A 19,549-nucleotide genomic window follows, 5' to 3' on the forward strand; every position below is an offset into this window, starting at 1 on the left:
ATAGATTCCACCTTCCATTCTCCTGGATACTCAAATAACTACAATTAGCCTCTTTTTCGGTATACAGATTTTCTTTTCTTTTTCTTTTTTGTTTTTGGTACCAGGATTAAACCCAGGGGTGCTTAATTGATGAGGCACATACAAGCCCTTTTATTTATTTATTTATTTATTTTTAAATTTTAAACAGAATTCTATTAAGTTGCTTACAGCCTCGATGATTTGCCCAGGTTGGACTCACACTCGTTATCCTCCTTCCTCAGCCTCCAGATTTGCTGGGATTAGGGGTGTGCACTATCACAACCTGTTACTACACATTTTTATTTCTTTAACTGTTTTTTAAGACTTCAAAAAATTGACAGAAACACCCCCCAAACAGTTCCCCCTATGTTAACATAATAGCATGGCATGTTTGTTACAATCCATGAAGCATTTCTAAATTTGGTCCAGGGGTCACTCAGATTTCCTGAGTTCCACTGGTGTTGATTCTGCTTCAGGACCCACCCACCTCCACGAAGGTAGCATGTCCCCTTTGGCTCTTCTTCATTATGACAGTGCCTAGACTTCCTCATCTTTGATGACCTTGAGAGCTTTGAGGAGCAATGGTCAGTTAGGCTATAGGATCTCCCTCTACTGGAATTTGTCTGAAGTTTTTCTCATTATCATCCTGGGGTCGCTGGATTCTGGTAGAAGATGACAGAGTTAAAGGGAAATTTGCATCACACCATGGCAAGGGTACATGTCAACATTACCTGTCACTGTTGACCTTGACCTTGATCAGCTGGACAAGAAAGGGTTTGTCAATTTTCTCCACTGTAAAGTTACCAGCGTCGGATTTTTTTTTGGCTGGGGGTACTGAAGATTGAACTCAGTGCATTCAACCTCTGAGCCCCATCCCCAGGCCTATTTTGTATTTTATTTTGAGACAGGACCTCACTGAGTTGCTTAGCACCTCACTTTTGCTGAGGCTGGCTTCGAACTTGTGATCTCCCAGACTCATCCTCCCAAGCCAGTGGGATTACAGCAGATGCACCAGCAGGATTTTTTGTTTGTTTGTTTGTTTCTTTTCCTTCTTTATTTTTGATAATTTTATTTATTTATTTGTTTCTTTTTTGTGCTTAGTGATTTGAACCTGCATGCCAGGAGAGCTCTAGTCACATTCCCAGCCCCCCAGCAGATATTTGAACTAATATTTTTTTTCTTCACTCTAGTAAAATGGTGTTCATGTTGATTGAAAAATAAAATAAAATGAAACCAAAATAGGGCTGCTTCTCCTCCTCTTCCTCCTCCTCCTCCTCCTCCTCCTCCTCCTCCTCCTCCTCTTCCTCTTTCTTTTTGAGACAATGTCTTGCTAAATTGCTTATGGTCTCACTAAGTTACTGAGGCTGCCCTCAAGTTTGCTATCCTTCGGCCTCAGCCTCCCCAGCCACTGGGATCACAGGTTTGTGCCACTGTGCCATGCTTAGCAGCAGAGCATTGGAAAGCTTTCCCTCTGAATATCTGAGAAGAAAGCGCTCTCCCCCTGAGCAGCACATCCCTGCTGGCTTTCAAGACCAGATAATTTCTGAAGCAGTAGATGAAGGGATTCAGCAAGAGTGACACTATGGTGTTGAAGAGAGCCACTCCTTTGTTGAGGGTCAGGTGCCCAGTGTGCATGGGCTTCAGGTACATGATTATGCAGCTCCCGTAGCTGAGCGACACCACCAGCATGTGGGAGGAGCAGGTAGAGAAGACCTTGCTGTGGCCCCCAGATATGAGCAGGTGCAGAACAGTGCGAATGATGCAGTAGTATGACAAAACCATCACAAGACAGTGCTGATCAGGGTGCATATGGCCACCAGGAAGCTGACCAGCTGCAGAATCCTGGTGTCATCACACACCAGCTCCAGCAAGGGGGTGCTGTCACAAAAGAAGTGGTTGAGGATGCGGGGACTGCAGAAGTGCAAGAAGAGCATCCAGGCACACAGCACCCCAAGGACCAAGACGCTGGTGTCCCAGGAGGCCAGCACCAGCTAGCTGCACACCCGGGGCGTCATGAGAGTGGGATAGTGCAGCAGACGGCAGATGGCCAGGTAGTGGTCCCCACACATCACAGCCAGCAGCAAGGACACCACTGTGTCCAGAATGAAGTAGAGCCTCGTTTGCATAAAGCATCTAGCATGGGCAATGGTCCTGTGACCAGAGAGGAGGTGGTCTAGCGTCTTCAGGGTGACCGTGGACGTGAACCCCATCTCCATCAGGGAGAAATGGTGCAGGAAGTAGTACATAGGAGTGTGCAGGCGGTCGACCAAAGTCAGGGTGATAATGAGCAGGTTGCCCAGGAGGGTCAGCATGTAATGACCAGGAGCACTGTGAAGAGAAGGAGCTGGAGCCCTCGCACATCTGTGACCCTTAAAAGCTCAAAAGTCAGCACGGCAGTGAGGATGGGTTCATGAGGTGCCATTGCCCTGACACCAGGCTGGGGGTGGCTGCTCTCCTAGCCTGGTCCCTGTCTTTGCTCCTTGCCTGTTTTTAGTCTCTTGGTCTATGTGGCTTTTTGGAAATGCAGAGACAGTGCCTATCCTGCTGGTCTGTGGAGATGAGACAAGTGACATTTATTACAGTGCTGGTCATGGTGTGAACGCCACAGGAACGCTGGCTTATGTAGCCCACAATGACATCACTGCAGGAAGTAATACTTACTTTCATCATGAGATTTGGCTCCTGCTTCCTCCAAGAAGACTGCTCTCTGATGAGTAAAAACTGGGTGTGGTGCACACCTGTTATCCCAGGGATTCAGGAGGCTGAGGCAGGAGGATCACCAGTTCAAAGTCAGCCTCAGCATAAGCAAGGCAGTAAGCAACTCAGTGAGACCCTGTTTCTAAAAAAATACATAATAGGGCTGGGGATGTGGTTCAGTCATTGAGTGCTCCTAAATTGAATCCACAGCAACCCCCTGCAAAAAGAAAAACAACAATAACAAGCACAAAAAAGAGAGAGATAATGTGGGACACAAACAGGAGACACATACATACTTAAGCAATGTGTAGTAGTCACATTAAAAGAAACAGGAAAGCCAGGGGCCAGAGCAAACCCCTGTCATCCCAGAAACTTGGGAGGCTGAGGTAGGAGGATCACAAGTTTAAGGCCAGCCTCAGCAACTTAGCAAGATCTTGTCTCAAAATAAAAATAAATTCATAAATAAATAAATAAAAATAATCAGAGGTGTAGCTCTGAAGGGCATGGCTGCCCGCTTCCCGGTCTTGGGGCTGCACATGTGGCTGGGATGGCTCCTGGTGATCAGCCAGGAAGCAGTGCTGTGGGTGGTGACGGAAGAGGCCAACCACCTCCAGGATAGGTCCAGGACTCTTCCGTCCTCATGGACAGCTCATGCTTCCCTTACAGACTATGGGATGGGTGGACACGTGAACTCGCTCCACCCTCTGACCTTTATTCTGATTGGCTCCTGTGCAGTATATAAGCTTTGTGTGCTTCCTCAATAAACGTGATCCTGCTTCGACTAGTCTCCCTGGCGCGTCTGATTTTCTTCCAGCGAGGGAGGGCTGGGTGCGGGCCGCCAGTCGACCTTTACCTCTCTTGGTTCGTCTTGGTTGGGGCATGCTTTCCCCTTTCTCCTGCCAGTCAGGAGGAGATGGGGGGCTAAAACCCTGACATCTGGTGCCCGAACAGGGATGCCGAACCCAGACACCAAACCCGGACGCCAAGGAAGTATCGGCGAGCCAAGCCAAGTGAGTTTCAAGGTAAGGGTATCCCTGGAAAGATGGGGCAATCTTATACTAAGTACAACGACCCTGACTGGGAAGCCATTGTTAAGGAGCCTCTTGGGTCACAGTGAGTCAGTCCTCTCAATGCCCAGGATGAGAAAGATTTGAAACCTCACTCTGACAATGGCCTCCTAGATCCTTTTGATCCCTGGCGTGGTCCTCTGGGTTCCACACCAAGTGCCCCTGTCCTGGAACACGTGGTAGAGAGTCAGGATGGAGAGCATCCTCCGCCATATTATCACCCCTCCTGCCACAGAAAAGCTGGGTAAGCCACCATCTTGTATGGCTTTCCCTGTAAATGCTTACCCTGGGCACCATAAACCGGCCTTATGGTATCCCTGGGAGGCCCAAGATTTGATATAACTCAAAAAGGCCATCTCCAAGGATGGACCTAATTCACCCTGGGCTGAAACCCTCCTCCAGGGTCTGGCCCACCAACAGTGTATCACCCAAGACTGAAAAGACAACCAAGGCCATGATTCCTGGTCCCCTGTACCTGAAGTGGTGTGATTTTTTAATGAGGAGTGCCACACTCAGGCTGAGAGGAATCAGGCTTTAATCCCCCGGTTCCTGTAACTTATGGGATGCTGTCAGGGTCCAGTGATCAATTTTCCACAGGCCTTCAGCAGGCTGCTATCCCTGCCCCCTACCAGGAGCAGGTACGGGCTTTAGGACTGGCGGCATGGAAGAAGTTGGAGGAAGGCCCCTCAGAGCCCCCGATAGCAGGAATTACGTGGAGGGCTACCGAGGGTCTTGCCACCTTCATCAAGAGTATGAAAAAGAGCCTCCAAAGGAAATTCCCCCCAGGGCCCCTTCGGGACCAGTTTGTCAAGATGCTGGTCTGGGAGGGGATGACCACAGACCACAAACAAGCCTGTGCGGGGATGAAGGACAGATTTATGGGGAGGTGGATAGTGGCCCCTAAGGATGTTGGTACTCAGGCCTACCAATCGCAGTCGTTGGTCGCGGCCTTGCAGGCCCCAATGGCTTCGCTCGCTGAGGCCCTTACTACGACCCTCGCCTCTTCCAGTGGTGCCAGGAAAGGGGCACCAGTGTGAGGCCTCACCCCCCATCCTAGAGGCCACTGTTCCTACCATCCCCGCCATTCAATGGCTTCCGGGCCCTCCAGTGTGGGTGGCACAGTGGCTGCTTCCCCTAGATAAACGACAAAAGTTAAAGGAGATAATATCAGAACAACTGACCCCAGGGCATATGAGGCCCTCCCTGAGCCCTTGGGATAGTCCTGAATTTGTCATACAAAATGCCACAGGGAAATGGAGAATGTTACAGGACATAAGAAAAGTTAGTGAGCGGATGATTGCCGTTGGTACCGCTTTGCAAGGGCTACCCTGGATCCCCTCCATCCCTCTGGATTTGGCTCTCATTGTGACTGACATCAAGGATTGCTTCTTTTCTATTCCCCTTGATCCCCAGGACTGCGAGAAGTTCACCTTCTCTGTTCCCTCTGTTAACTTCCTTGGGCCAGACCAAAGATATGGGTGGGTGGTGTTACCCCAGGGCATGGCTAACAGTCCAGCTTTTTGTCAGCATTATATTTCAAAAATCCTGCAACCTCTTCAGACGTGATCAGACATAATTCTCTATGTTTACATGGATGACATGAATTAGGCCAAAATGGATATCTTCATAGTAGAGAAAAAGTTCTGCTGCTTGATTGACACTGGAGCGGATCAGACAATATTAAGGAAAGAGGAGGTTCCCCCACTATGGAAGCTGATTCCCAGACCTCAGTTATTGAGGGGGGTGGGTGATACAAGGTCTGAAGAAACCAAGGATTGGCTTGCTTGGAAGGATGTAGATGGTACATCTTCCACCCTCATGGACAGCTCGTGCATTCCCTTTTGGACTATGGGATGGGTGTACACGTGAACTCACTCCATCTCTCTGACCTTTATCCTGATTGGCTCCTGCACAGTATATAAGCTGTGTGTACTTCCTCATTAAATGAGATCCTGCTTCAACTCATCTCCTTGGTGCTTCTGATTGTCCTCCAGCGAGGGAGGGCTGGGTGCGGGCCACCAGTCGACCTTTACCTGTCTTGGCTCGTCTTGGTCCGGGCGTGCTTTTCCTACTTCTCACGCTGGTCAGGAGGAGATGGGGGGGGCTAAAAACCCCAACAACTGAAAATATAGGGTTTCTCTGCAAAAGGTGCAGCTCTCTCTCTCTTTCCCCAGGGAAGAAGGCTATCACAACTAACATAAAAGGCCTTATTGAAAGCCTTCCTTTACCAAAAACTAAGGAGGAGGTTCTCTCATTCCTGGTCTGGCAGGCTATCTGAGGGCATGGGTACCAAGTTACTCATTACTTGCCAGACCACTATTTGACCTAGCAAAGGGGGACAAGCATGAGCCCTTGTTACTTTCAGCTGCACCACACTTCAGAACCCTCCAGAAGGCCCTTTTACAAGCACCGGCTCTACACCAGCCAGATGTTAATAGGCCTCTTACTCTGTCTATGAAAACCAAGGGCAAGGCTTGGGGGTGCTGGGACAAATGTATGGGCCCACCTTTGCTCCAGTGGCATACCTCTCAAAACAGTTAGATCCAACGGTTCGGGAAGACAGTTGGCTTATCCCCCTGACAGCCACCCCAATGAACGGCTCCTTATATCCAACCATTTGTGGTTCTAGAGCCCATTCATGAACCTCTCCTGGGAGGAAATCCATGCCTTTAGTGCATGGATATATGGCCTCCTGGCCCGCCTTCTCCAACCAACTGACCTCCCTCCCTCTAAACAACGCCCCTACTCAGCTGTAAGTAGCCAGAACGAGTACGGAGCCCCAAAATCAAAACAAAAAAGGGAGGAATGTTGGTAAAAAATGGTACCCAAAGTGCTCCTCTTCGAGGAGTTCAGCTCCATGGTGCACCGAATGGTGTGAACTACCACCTAAGTGGTGCGAACCATCATCTCCAATCCCTGAAGTGGCACAAACTGTGACCTCCAACCCTAGGAGACTCATATCCTGTCCTGCCCAGAGACAGACTCTTGGCCCATAAAGAAGTGATTGCCCATGGGGCTGGGGATGGGGCTCAAGTGGTAGCACACATGCCTGGCCTGCATGGGGCACTGGGTTCGATGCTCAGAGATTGTGTCCACCTGAAACTAAAAAATTAGTATTTAAAAAAAAAAAAGTGACAGCCCAGTCCCCCTGTGCCCCCTCATCCTGCGTTGAACCCATAAACATCAACATCCTGCTCATGTCTCTGTCTCGCCTGCTTGACCCCCTTTCTCCTTTGTGACCGGCCGCTGTGTTCCCACTAAGATCTCCGACAGGTCAAGGGCTGTTTGGCTTCTTGAATTGGTGGAGCTTTTCTGCCACTCCTTGCAATCACCAGATAATTTCATGTGCTAAGAGGGCATGGAGACAAATTTTTTCCCAGACCAGCCTACTTTGACCAAGACAAAACAGGGCTCATAAGAGTCCTTCTTTGACTTTGGAGCGTGCTGTACCAAGCAGCTGCCTGGTTGATTGGGGACCCAGGTGCCTGTGCGTTTCCTGGTAAGCAGCTGGCATTGGAAAACACACATAAAGGCTGCCAAGACGTCCTCTGGGCTCAGAGGGAAAAGGGGACCATCTCAGAATCTGTTCACCTTTGTGCAGAGGTCGGCCCAACCCAACTGCAAGGTTGCACGCGCCCCACAGCTTTAAAACTGGGACTGCAGCCCCAACCCCAGGGACGCCATTCTCACGGGCATTTTTAAATATTTTTTTTTAATATTTAGTTTTTAGGTGTAGATGGTTGTTGTGCTGACGATTGAACCCGGGTCCCACTGGCACGAGGCGAGTGCTCTACCACTGAGCCACAATCCCAATCCCATCACAGGCAATTTTTAATTGTGGGAAAAAAACAGCCACATGGCACAAGAAGGAGAGTCCCAGAACAACAGGGCAGAAACTTCCCAGTTCACGCTGGTGGCGTTAAAGGACGAGAGGCCACATGACAAGGGAGGGAGGAAAGAAGCCAATAGGGCATCTGCCTGTCTCCATTTTTCCCTTCACTTCCGGCCTACTATCCTGCTGAAAGAGAACAAGTGTCGCACACTCTGATGTCATCACAGCCGGCTGGTGCCACTCAGGCAGTACTCTTATGACCAGCCCTGGTGATGGATTCAGCATCTGAAAGGGGACCCCAGTGGACTCCTACTAGGATCCATGGGCCGTCACCCCAGGCACCGTAGGCTTAAATTGGGGGCAAAATAATTTGAAAGCGGCAATCCAAGTATGACCTGGAGTGATTGATTCTTATTTTCGAGGTGAGCTAACAGTCACTGTAAAATCAAAATATGCCATTTGGCTTGCTGCTAAAGACACACGAGTCCAATTAATGATGTGACCCTGGGATGGATATGTGGCTCAAGTGGTAGCACGCTCTCCTGGCATGCGTGCAGCCCAGGTTTGATCCTCAGCACCACTGAGGATGTTGTGTCCTCCGAAAAAATTAAAATAAATAAATAAATAAATTCTCTGTCTTTAAAAAAAATAAAATAAATGTGACCCTGTGGCTCCATGGACAGTTTGATTGACACCTCGATTTTGAGTCACCAGAATGAGTGTACTGGGCCCAAAGAGTCCAGCAGGAGCACCCCCTACTGGAACTTAAAACTAATCATAAAAAAAATTCAAGGAATTATAGATACTGGGGCAGATAAATCTGTTTTGTTTCGCTGATTTTGGCCCCAAACCTGGACTTTACATATGGTGCCAGCCAACTTAGAAGGCAAAGGGCAGGTATCTCAGCCTGCCCACAGTGCCCAATATCTTCGCTGGGAGGACCAAGATGGAAATACGGGAATTTTTAAGCCTTATGTATTAAACACCTTACAGGTAAATCTGTGGGGAAGAGATATCCCGAGCAGCTTTGGATTATTATTAGTAACTCCAAATGCTATCACGTCATTTGAGGAATTTCATCAAGGGTTTACTCCTAGGGATAGTGAAAGAAATTTACAGGACGAATATCAACTTATGACCCAGTCTTCTCAACAGAGATTAATTATTGCACCCAACCAAAATTTTTGGCAGGCACCCTGACTTTTTCCCTGGCCAAAAAGACAGCACAAAAGGTCATTTGGCTCATAGAAGAGCCAATTTGGGCTACTCAGTGGCCCCTGAAAGGGGAAAAACTTAACATAGCTCATATGTTAGTCAAAGAGCAGCTTCAAGCTGGTCATTTAGAGCCTACACTCAGCCCTTGGAACACACCCACTTTTGTAATTAAGAAAAATCAGGTAATTGGAGATTATTACATGACCTAAGGGCAATGAATCATGCAATTCAACCTATGGGGGCTCTACAAGCTGGGCTTCCTTCTCCAACAGCTATTCCTGTGAATTACAATTTGATAATAATAGATCTAAAATATTGTTTTTTCTCTACACATTTGCACACAGATGACTGTAAAAAATTTACCTTTAGTGTCCCAGCAATAAAGAACTAGTCAAAACACATTGCTGAAATGTATTACCTCAGGGAATGTACAATAGTCCGACTTCATGTCAAAATTCTGTAACCCAGGATATAATGCCGGTAAGGGAAAAATTTCACAATGCATATATTATTCATTTTATGGATGACATACTTCTAGTTCATGATAATTCAGAGGTACTTTGAAAAAAAAAATTTGCCCAACTAGAGACTTCCCTCCCAGCAATTGGTTTGTGCATTGCACCTCAAAAGGTGCAAGAGATATCTCCTTTTATGTAGGTCATGTGATTGAAGGACATACAATCCATCCTCAAAACTCACAAATAAGAGTCAAGGAGTTGCACACCCTTAATGATTTTCCAAAATTATTAGGAGATATTAATTGGCTGAGGCCATCTTTAAAGCTAACTACTTCAGATTTGAGTCCTTTATTCTAGATATTACAAAGAGATCCTTCTCCAACTACTTCTTGTCAGCTCACGGTGGAGGGAAGAATGGCTTTTAGGAAAGTTGAAATTGCATTTAAGAATGTGCAGGCTACCAGAATTAATTCTCAAGGGCCTACATGTTTATTGATATTTCCAACTGCTCACACTCCTACAGGGGTGATTTGGCAAACACTGGGAGTTATTGAGTGGATTCATCTATCCCACTCTATTCAAAAGTTATTAATTCCTTTTCATGATTTTGTTGCTCAATTAGTAATGAAAGGCAGAACAAGAATTTTACAGCTAGTTGGATCAGAACCTTATATATAATTATTCTATTTTCTGCTCAACAAAATGATTGGTTCTTCCAAACTTCTAATTTGTGGCGAGTAGCTTTTGCTGATTTTCCCAGTCAGATAGAAAGTCATTATCCTTGTAATAAAATTATTCAATTTGCATTAATAACACCATTTATTCTTTCCAAGGATTGTCATTGCACAACCAATAGATGGTGCGCTAACCATGTTCACTGTTGGCTCAAGTTCAAGTAAAGCAGGTTTTTATAGTCATTTCTATACAGAGGTTATACAACCTCGTATGCTTTTGCCCAACAAGCAGAATTATAAGCTCTCATTTGTGCTTTAAGCTATTTTACAAATGAGCCCGTTAATATTTATTCGGACAGCTTATATGCAATTGGAGTTACTATAAATATTGAAACTTCAGTTATTGGATATATGTCATCACAAGAGTTATTAAATTTATTTTATACCCTACAAAGGGCAAATGCAAAAGCACCCATGTTTTATAGGCCACATATGGGCCCACACTAATCTTCCAGGGCCTCTAACATCAGGTAATGATGAGATTGATAAATTGGTTGTTATTTGTCAGCAAACGTCTTTGTATGACTTTGCACAAGTTTTGTATTCTTTTTTTTTAGAGAGAGAGAGAGAGAAAGAGAGAGAGAGAGAGAATTTCTTAATATTTATTTTAGTTTTTGATGGACACAACATCCTTATTCGATTTTTATGTTGTAGCGCATGACAGCGAGTGCTCTACCACTTGAGCCACATCACCAGCCCCAAGCTTTGTATTCTTTACATCATCAAAATGCTTCTGGCTTACATAAAAAATTATTTTAGGGGCTGGGAATGTGGCTCAAGTGGTAGCATGCTCGCCTGGCATGCGTGCGGCCCGGGTTCGATCCTCAGCACCACATACCAACAAAGATGTTGTGTCCGCCGAGAATTAAAAAATAAATATTAAAAAAATTCTCTCTCTCTCTCTCTCTCTCTCTCTCTCTCTCTCTCTCTCTCTCTCCTCTCTCACTCTCTCTTTAAAAAAATTATTTTAACCAGAGAACAAGTTTGTCAAATGTATGTCACTTCCCCAAGTGTGTAATATGTGTACACATTCCATCTTTACCATCAGGGGTAAATCCCCGTGGATTAAAACCAAATCAATTATGGCAAGTGGATGCAACTCACATTCCTCAATTTGGTAAGCAATGTTTTGTGCATGTGATTGTAGATACTTATTCTAGATTTATCATTGCCACGGCCCGTACAAAAAAAAAAAATACTCAGCATGTTATTTCTCATTGTTTAGCTGCTTTTGCAGTATCAGGATGTCCTTTACAGATTAAAACTGATAATTCACTGGCTTAGGTAAGCTCTACTTTCCAACAAATTTGCCAAGAGTTTCAGATTCACCATAAAGCAGGTATTCCTTATAACCCCCAAGGTCAAGCCATTGTGGAACAAGCTCATTTATCTATTAAGCTACAGTTACAAAAACTAAGAAGGATAGAGATAGGACTGTGACTTCCCAAAAGAACCTCAATCAAGCTCTGTTTGTTTTAAAATTTTCTAACTTGTGACTCACAAGATCATACTGCAGCTGAGTGCCATCTGTCTTCCACAGCAACAGGCGCTTGAGGCTGAGTTTGGTGGAAGGACTTCCAGACTGGTCAATGGAGAGGACCAGATCCAGTGAGGATGTGGGGCACAGGTCATGCTGGTATTTTGCCTAAAGGTGCTTTTTCTCCTATTTGGGTACCTGAATGCACTACCAGGCATGAAGGACTTAGAACCAAGATTCAAATGACAGAAGATCAACCCAGAGGAGTCTTCCCTCAAAAAGAAGAAACCTCGGAGAAAGAGAAGAGAGGCCCAGAAAAATCACATGAAGAAACTGATCTCATGGAGGGACCTAAGGAAATTGATGTTCCGAGCTACACGGATTATTTCATTCCAAGGGAGAAATAAAACCCCAATGATGATGCTCGCTGCAGGAATAGCCCTATTGGGCCGTCAGGTAAAGGGGAGTCAGGGAGACAATTCCTGGACCTATTTTCCAGATCCACCTCTAGTACACCCAGCAGTGAGGATGGAGAGTCCATCCCAGTACTTACTAGTAGTGACTCTCATATGATGGAGGATTTACAGACACTCATCTTACTCCCAACCACGTGACTGGATTTAATTCTTCTGGCTCTATTGCCCAACCACCCTTTTGTTGGTCCCATGATAAAGCATGATGGCTGTCTAAAAGTGTCATCTCAGGAAAAGACCTTCAGTGAAAGATGTTTGGTGCTTAATTACTGCCTCAGAATTCTTACATTTTACTGACAAACCTTTACTGGAATTTATTAGCAAAAACTCTAAGGAAGGCTCTTGTTATGGCTTACAAGTCTGTGTTCAATCTCCTTACGTATTAATTACTGGAAATGTAAAAGTTAAATGGAAACATGATAGATACCTTATAGTAAATGTAATTTAACTAACTGTATCACCAGATATCGTAGAGGAAAAGGAACCCTGATGCTCCCCCAGCCCTCTTTGTCTCATTGCCAGCTAGTATTTCTGAGCCATGGTAGGCTGATGCTGGTTTTCAAGTCTTATAACAAATACACACCCAGCGAGTGAGATGGAAACATGCTCTTGGAATCTTAGTAGTGGGAGTTGTGGCTTTGGTTTCCTTTTTTGCTTCAATGGTCACAGCTTTGGTGGCCATATCCGAAATATTCAACATGCACATTTTCTTAATAATTTGGCTCAGAATACTTCCAAGGCTCTTCATAATCAAATAAATACTGATAAAACGGTTGGGACCAAGCTAAACGCCTTAGAGGCAACTGTCGTAGATATTGGTAATGAACTTTCAGCTTTGAAGTTCAAGGGAACACTTAAATGTCATGCTAGCTCTAAGTATGTGTGTGTTACTGGGGCCAAATAGAAAGCTTCCCAAGGGGATTGGGAGAAGGTTTAAAACCATTTATCGGGTATAACAACAGCTTGAATCTTTGAGAGGTCCCTCATCATATTCAAGATATCAAAACAAGATTGCTTTTTCGGATCTCACGTCCTTAACTCATTAAATATTAAAAGAATCAAACGGCTTCAACCCTGGAAACACTCTAGACACGCTGCGTGGTCTATTTCTGGGCTGTTCTCTTTCCTACTAATTCTCTTTTGTGCTGTAATTGTAGAATGGTGAGCCTTCAGAATAAGGATGCCGGGACTCGAAAAAGTGAATCATCACCTGTTTTCAAAGAAAAGGGAGGAATATGGGGGTGGCAACCACGTCACGTGACCAGCATCCTCTTTCCGACTGGTGAGGCTCTGTTGGTCACTTCCCGTCATCTGGCCACATCGGGTCTCAATCTCCCCAATGTCTCACAAGATCTAAAAGGTCACAACATAGGATCCAACATGGCGACCAGCGGGGAGGTAGCACTTTCAATACCTCCACAATAACGAGGTCAGAGAGATGCATTAATATGATTAGATTCTACCTGCTGAGAAACTTCTAGCAAAATTCCACTGAAGAGAGACCAGCCAGGAATTAGTAAGATTTTTGGAGGTAACATTTTGCCCCAGAAGAGTGAATCTCCGCCACGCAACACAGAGGTCCAGATCCGCCGGATGCTGGCCGCCGGCCGCTGGCCGCAAGACCCGGCGACCATCTGCCACCCACCTGCGTGGAGGCCCCGGCCCACGCAACCCGGTGACCGGTGGGGGTGGGGCGGGCTCGCACGACTTGGCGACCAGCCTCTGAGCTACAGGTACTCTAGAAAGAGGTCTCTAGCCAAGTCTTCATGAAATAGCGAACTGGAAATAAAACCAACCAGAGACAGACTAGTCCCACCTGTCCCTTCGGACACTCCAGCAAGGAGCCTGGGGTGGTGACATCACCGGAGTATGGCCAATGGAATTCATTCCCAGTGGAATCCACTTTAGCAAGTGTGTGACTCCCACCCCCTCCAGATACAAGCAGCCAGGAAACCTCGAGAATCTCTCCTGGGGCGTGTCTGTAGGGAAGCAGAGGGGATTCCCGATCCCCAACTCCCCTTACCACCAGCGGCGATATCCAAGATCTTAGCTGCCAGTTTCCGGGGGCGTGCCCACCAAAGGGGTCTGGAAAAATTAAACTGTTGGTTCCCAGATCACCGCACCACAGCACTGGGGCTTAGATGAATGACAGAGAGAGTGCTCAGTTGTTCAGGAAATAGGACACACGGTGGGGCTACAAGTGTAACCAGATCCTTGGGGAACCACCTCCGGTGAACAGGACCTGGCTGGCTGGCGGGCAGGAGGAAGGGGGGGAGGGGCCGGAGAAATGATACGGCTCTGGACTAACAGGATTGAGAGACTCACAGGAGCCGCCTTACAGGGATTTTTGTGGGCACATAGAGGGCAGAAGCTCGGCTCAGAGGGCACAGCTCCGCCTACTGGAAGAGAAGAAAATGGATCTCTAACACTACAATTTTTTTCTTTTTCTCTCTTTGTTCTTTTCTCCCCTTTTCCTTCTTTCTTTCTTTCCCGTTTCAAGTTTTATTGTTCTTTTCATTCTCCTCCAACCTATCTCTCTCTCCTTCTTTCTTTTTAAGAGCACCCTCCTTCCCCTACCCCCCAACTTTCATCCCAAGCATTACGTCTTAAATTACGTGTAATTGTCTAAATGCAAATAGGTGAAGGTTTCGAGGCTATATATAGGGCTCTTAAATACCTAGCTACTACCAAACACCCTGATCCAATCACCTCTTAGTATCCCCCTTCAGTAGAGCATTCTTCTAAAGTAGCCAAGACATACTAACCCTCATAACATCATAGCACCTAACCTAAACATAAAGTCAAAAGAACAAACAACAAATCACTATATGCATACAGAATCCAGAAGCCTATTATGAATTGAATGAATCAGCTTTAAAATACAATAAAGCCCAACTTTTCTAGGCATAGTCTCCCACCACAAAGGAGAGACAACAGAGATATACAAAACCAAAACAAATTTATAGGAGAAAGCAGAAACACAGCAGTCAAACAGAGCTGGAAAGTAACGTGAACAACATGAAAAAAACAAGGGAAAAAAAGGATTACAAACAATGCAGGACAACTTAAATCTACAGGAGGACGTAGAAGCATCAGAAACATGGACAGGGAAAGAACTCAAGGCATACCTAACTCAGATGGAATGGAATATTAGAGAAGACATGAGACAACAAGTCCAAACAATGAAAGTATATTTTGAAAATGAATTAAACAAATAAATTCAAATCGCAAAGAACGAGCTTTACCAGGAGATAGAGATTTTTAAAAAATCAAACAGTAATCCTAGAAATGCAGGAAACCATAAACCAAATTAAAAACTCAAACGAGAATATTACAAATAGACTAGATCAAGTAGAAGTCAGAACATCAGATAATGAAGACAAAGTTTATCAACTTGAAAAGAATATAGTCAACACAGAAAGGATGCTTAAATCTCATGAGCAATCTATCCAAGAGATATGGGATGTCATAAAAAACCAAACTTGAGAGTCATTGGGATAGAAGAAGTTATGGAAGTTCAAATCAAAGGAATGGACAACCTATTAAATGAAATAATCCTAGAAAACTTCCCAGATATGAAAGATGGAATCGATTGCCAAATCCTAGAAGCCTACAGGACCCCAAACATTCAAAACCATAAGAGACCAACTCCAAGACACATAATTATGAAGATATCCAACATACAGAACAAGGAGAGAATATTAAAAGCTACGAGAGAAAGAAGGCAGATTACATTCAGGGGTAAACCAGTTAGGTTAATGGCTAATTTTTCATCACAGACGTTGAAAGCGAGAAGACCCTCAAACAACGTATTTCAAATGCTGAAAAATAATGGATTCCAACCAAGAATACTGTATCCAGCAAAATTAAACTTCAGATTTGACAATGAAATTAAAATCTTTCATGGTAAACAAAAGTTAAAAGAATTTGCAGCCAGAAAACCAGCACTCCAAGGCATTTTGAGCAAAATACTACAAGAAGAGGAATTGAAAAATAGCACCCAAAACTAACAGTGGGAGGTATCTCAGGAATGGGGGAGAAAAATAACCAAAGAGGAAAAACTAGCCAAACTAAAATAAATAAATAAATAAATAAACAAACATGACTGGAAGTACAAACCATATTTCAATAGTAACCTTAAATGTTAATGGCTTAAATTCACCTATAGACAGACATAGGCTAGTAACCTGGATTATGAAAAACAGATCCAACAATATGCTGCCTTCAGGAGACTCATATGATAGGAAAAGACATACACAGGCTGAAGGTAAAAGATTGGGAAAAATCATACCACTCACATGGCCCTCGGAAGCAAGCAGCAGTGGCCATACTCATATCAAATAAAATCAACTTCAAACATAAGTTAATCAAAAGGAATAAAGAAGGACACTATATACTGTTAAAAGGAACCATGCACCAACAAGACATAGCAATTATCAATATGTATGCACCAAATAATGGTGCTGCAACATACATGAAACAAACTCTCCTCAAGTTCAAGAGTCAAATAGACCACAACACAATAATTATGGGTGACTTCAACACACCGCTCTCTCCACTAGACAGATCCTCCAGACAAAAGCTGAATAAAGAAACTATAGAACCTAATAACACAATCAATAACCTAGACTTAACCAACATATATAGAATATATCAACCATCATCAAGTGGATACACGTTCTTCTCAGCAGCACATGGATCTTACTCAAAGACAGACCATACACTATGCCATAGGGCAACTGTTAGTAAATATAAAGGTATGGAGATAATACCATGCACCTTATCTGATCATAATGGAATGAAACTGGAAATCAATGATTAAAAAAGGAAGGAAAAATCCTGCATCACCTGGAAAATGAACAGTATGTTACTTAATGATCAATGGGTTAGAGAAGACATAAAGGAGGAAATCAAAAAATTCTTAGAGATAAATGAAAATACAGACACAACATATCGGAATCTATGGGACACAATGAAAGCAGTTTTAAGAGGAAAAATTCATTTCCTGGAGTTCATTCCTCAAGGAAAGAAAAATTCAACAAATAAATGAACTCACACTTCATCTCAAAACCCTAGAAAAGGAAGAGCAAACCAACAGCAAATGTGGTAGAAGACAAGAAATAATTAAAATCAGAGCAGAAATCAACAAAATTGAACAAAAAATAACATTGAAAAACTTGATAAAACTAAAAGTTGGTTTTTTGAAAAAATAAATAAGATTGACAGACCCTTAGCCATGCTAAAGAAGAGAAGAAGAGAGAGAATTCAAATTACTAACATATGGGATGAAAAAGGCAATATCACAACGGACACCACAGAAATACAGAAGATAATTAGAAAGTATTTTGAAACACTATATTCCAATAAAATAGAAGATAGTGAAGATATTGAAAAATTTCTTAAGTCATATGATCTTCCCAGACTGAGTCAGGAAGACACACACAATTTAAACAGACCTATAACAAAGGAAGAAATAGAAGAAGCCATCAAAAGACTACCTACCAAGAAAAGCCCTGGACCGGATGGGTATACAGCGGAGTTTTACAAAACCTTCAAAGAAGAATTAATACCAATACTTTTCAAGCTATTTCAAGAAATAGAAAAAGACGGAGCTCTTCCAAATTCATTCTATGAAGCCAACATCACCCTGATCCCAATATCAAACAAAGACACTTCAAAGAAAGAAAACTACAGACCAATATCTCTAATGACTTAGATGCAAAAATTCTCAATAAAATCCTGGCAAATCGAATACAAAAGCATACCAAAAAAATTGTGCACCGTGATCAAGTAGGATTCATCCCTGGGATGCAAGGTTGGATCAATATACGTTAATCAATAAATGTTATTCACCACATCAATAGACTTAAAGATAAGAAGCACATGATCATCTTGATAGATGCAGAAAAAGCATTCAACAAAGTACAGCATCCCTTTATGTTCAAAACACTAGAAAAACTAGGGATAACAGAAACTTACCTCAACATTGTAAAAGCTATATATGCTAAGCCTCAGGCTAGCATCATTCTAAATGGAGAAAAACTGAAGGCATTCCCTCTAAAATCTGAAACAAGACAGGGATGCCCTCTCTCACCACTTCTATTCAATTTAGTTCTTGAAATAATAGCCAGAGCAATTAGACAGACAAAAGAAATTAAAGGCATAAAAATAGGAAAAGAAGAACTTAAATTATCACTATTTGCGGATAATATGATAATATATCTAACAGACCCAAAAGGGTCTACAAAGAAACTGCAAGAGTTAATAAATTAATTCAGCAAAGTGGCAGGATATAAAATCAACACGAATAAATCAAAGGCATCCCTGTATATCAGCAACAAAACTTCTGAAATGGAAATGAGGAAAACCACTCCATTCACAATATCCTCAAAGAAAATAAAATACTTGGGAATCAACCTAACAAAAGAGGTGAAAGATTTATACAATGAAAACTACAGAACCCTAAAGAGAGAGATAGAAGAAGATCTTAGAAGATGGAAAAATATACCCTGTTCATGGATAGGCAGAACTAACATCATCAAAAGGGCGATATTACCCAAAGTTCTCTACAGGTTTAATGCGATGCCAATCAACATCCCAATGGCATTTCTTGTAGAAATAGATAAAACAATCATGAAATTCATATGGAAAAACAAAATACCCAGAATAGCAAAAGAAATTCTGAGCAGGAAGTGTGAATCTGGAGGTATAGCGATACCAGATTTCAAACTGTACTACAGAGCAATAGTAACAAAAACAGCATGGTACTGGTACCAAAACAGGCAGCTGGACCAATGGTACAGAATAGAGGACACAGAAACCAATCCACAAAATTACAACTTTCTTATATTTGATAAAGGGGCTACAAGCATGCAATGGAGGAAGGATAGCATCTTCAACAAATGGTGCTGGGAAAACTGGAAATCCATATGCAACAAAATGAAGCTGAACCCCTTTCTCTCGCCATGCACAAAAGTTAACTCAAAATGGATCAAAGAGCTTGATATCAAATCAGAGACTCTGCACCTGATAGAAGAAAAAGTTGGCTCCGATCTACATATTGTGGGGTCGGACTCCAAATTCCTTAATAGAACGTCCATAGCCCAAGAGATAATAACAAGAATAAACTAATGGGACTTACTTAAACTAAAAAAGTTTTTTCTCAGCAAGAGAAACAATAAGAGAGGTAAATAGGGAGCCTACATCCTGGGAACAAATTTTTATGCCTCACACTTCAGATAGAGCCCTAATATTCAGAATATACATAGAACTCAAAAAATTAAACAATAAGATAACAAATAACCCAATCAACAAATGGGCCAAGGACCTGAACTGACACTTCTCAGAGGAGGACATACAATCAATCAACAAGTACATGAAAAAATGCTCACCATCTCTAGCAGTCAGAGAAATGCAAATCAAAACCACCCTAAGATACCATCTCACTCCAGTAAGATTGGCAGCCATTCCTAAGTCAAACAACAACAAGTGCTGGCGAGGATGTGGGGAAAAGGGTTCACTTGTACATTGTTGGTGGGACTGCAAATTGGTGTGGCCAATTTGGAAAGCAGTATGGAG

The 19,549-nt window shown here is 43.4% G+C and overlaps 1 pseudogene across 1 annotated transcript; it reads right to left on the bottom strand.

Moving 5' to 3' along the window:
- Positions 1-1,436: 1,436 nt before the first annotated feature.
- Positions 1,437-2,440, bottom strand: LOC308640652 (olfactory receptor 6C74-like; annotated as a pseudogene). The gene has a single exon. The product of its transcript is annotated as an olfactory receptor 6C74-like (transcript).
- Between the last annotated feature and the right edge of the window lie 17,109 nt (positions 2,441-19,549).

The sequence above is a fragment of the Spermophilus citellus genome (genome assembly GCF_964194105.1).
Source record: "Spermophilus citellus genome assembly, contig: SCAFFOLD_275, whole genome shotgun sequence".
In the NCBI taxonomy this organism is placed as follows: Eukaryota; Metazoa; Chordata; class Mammalia; order Rodentia; family Sciuridae; genus Spermophilus; species Spermophilus citellus.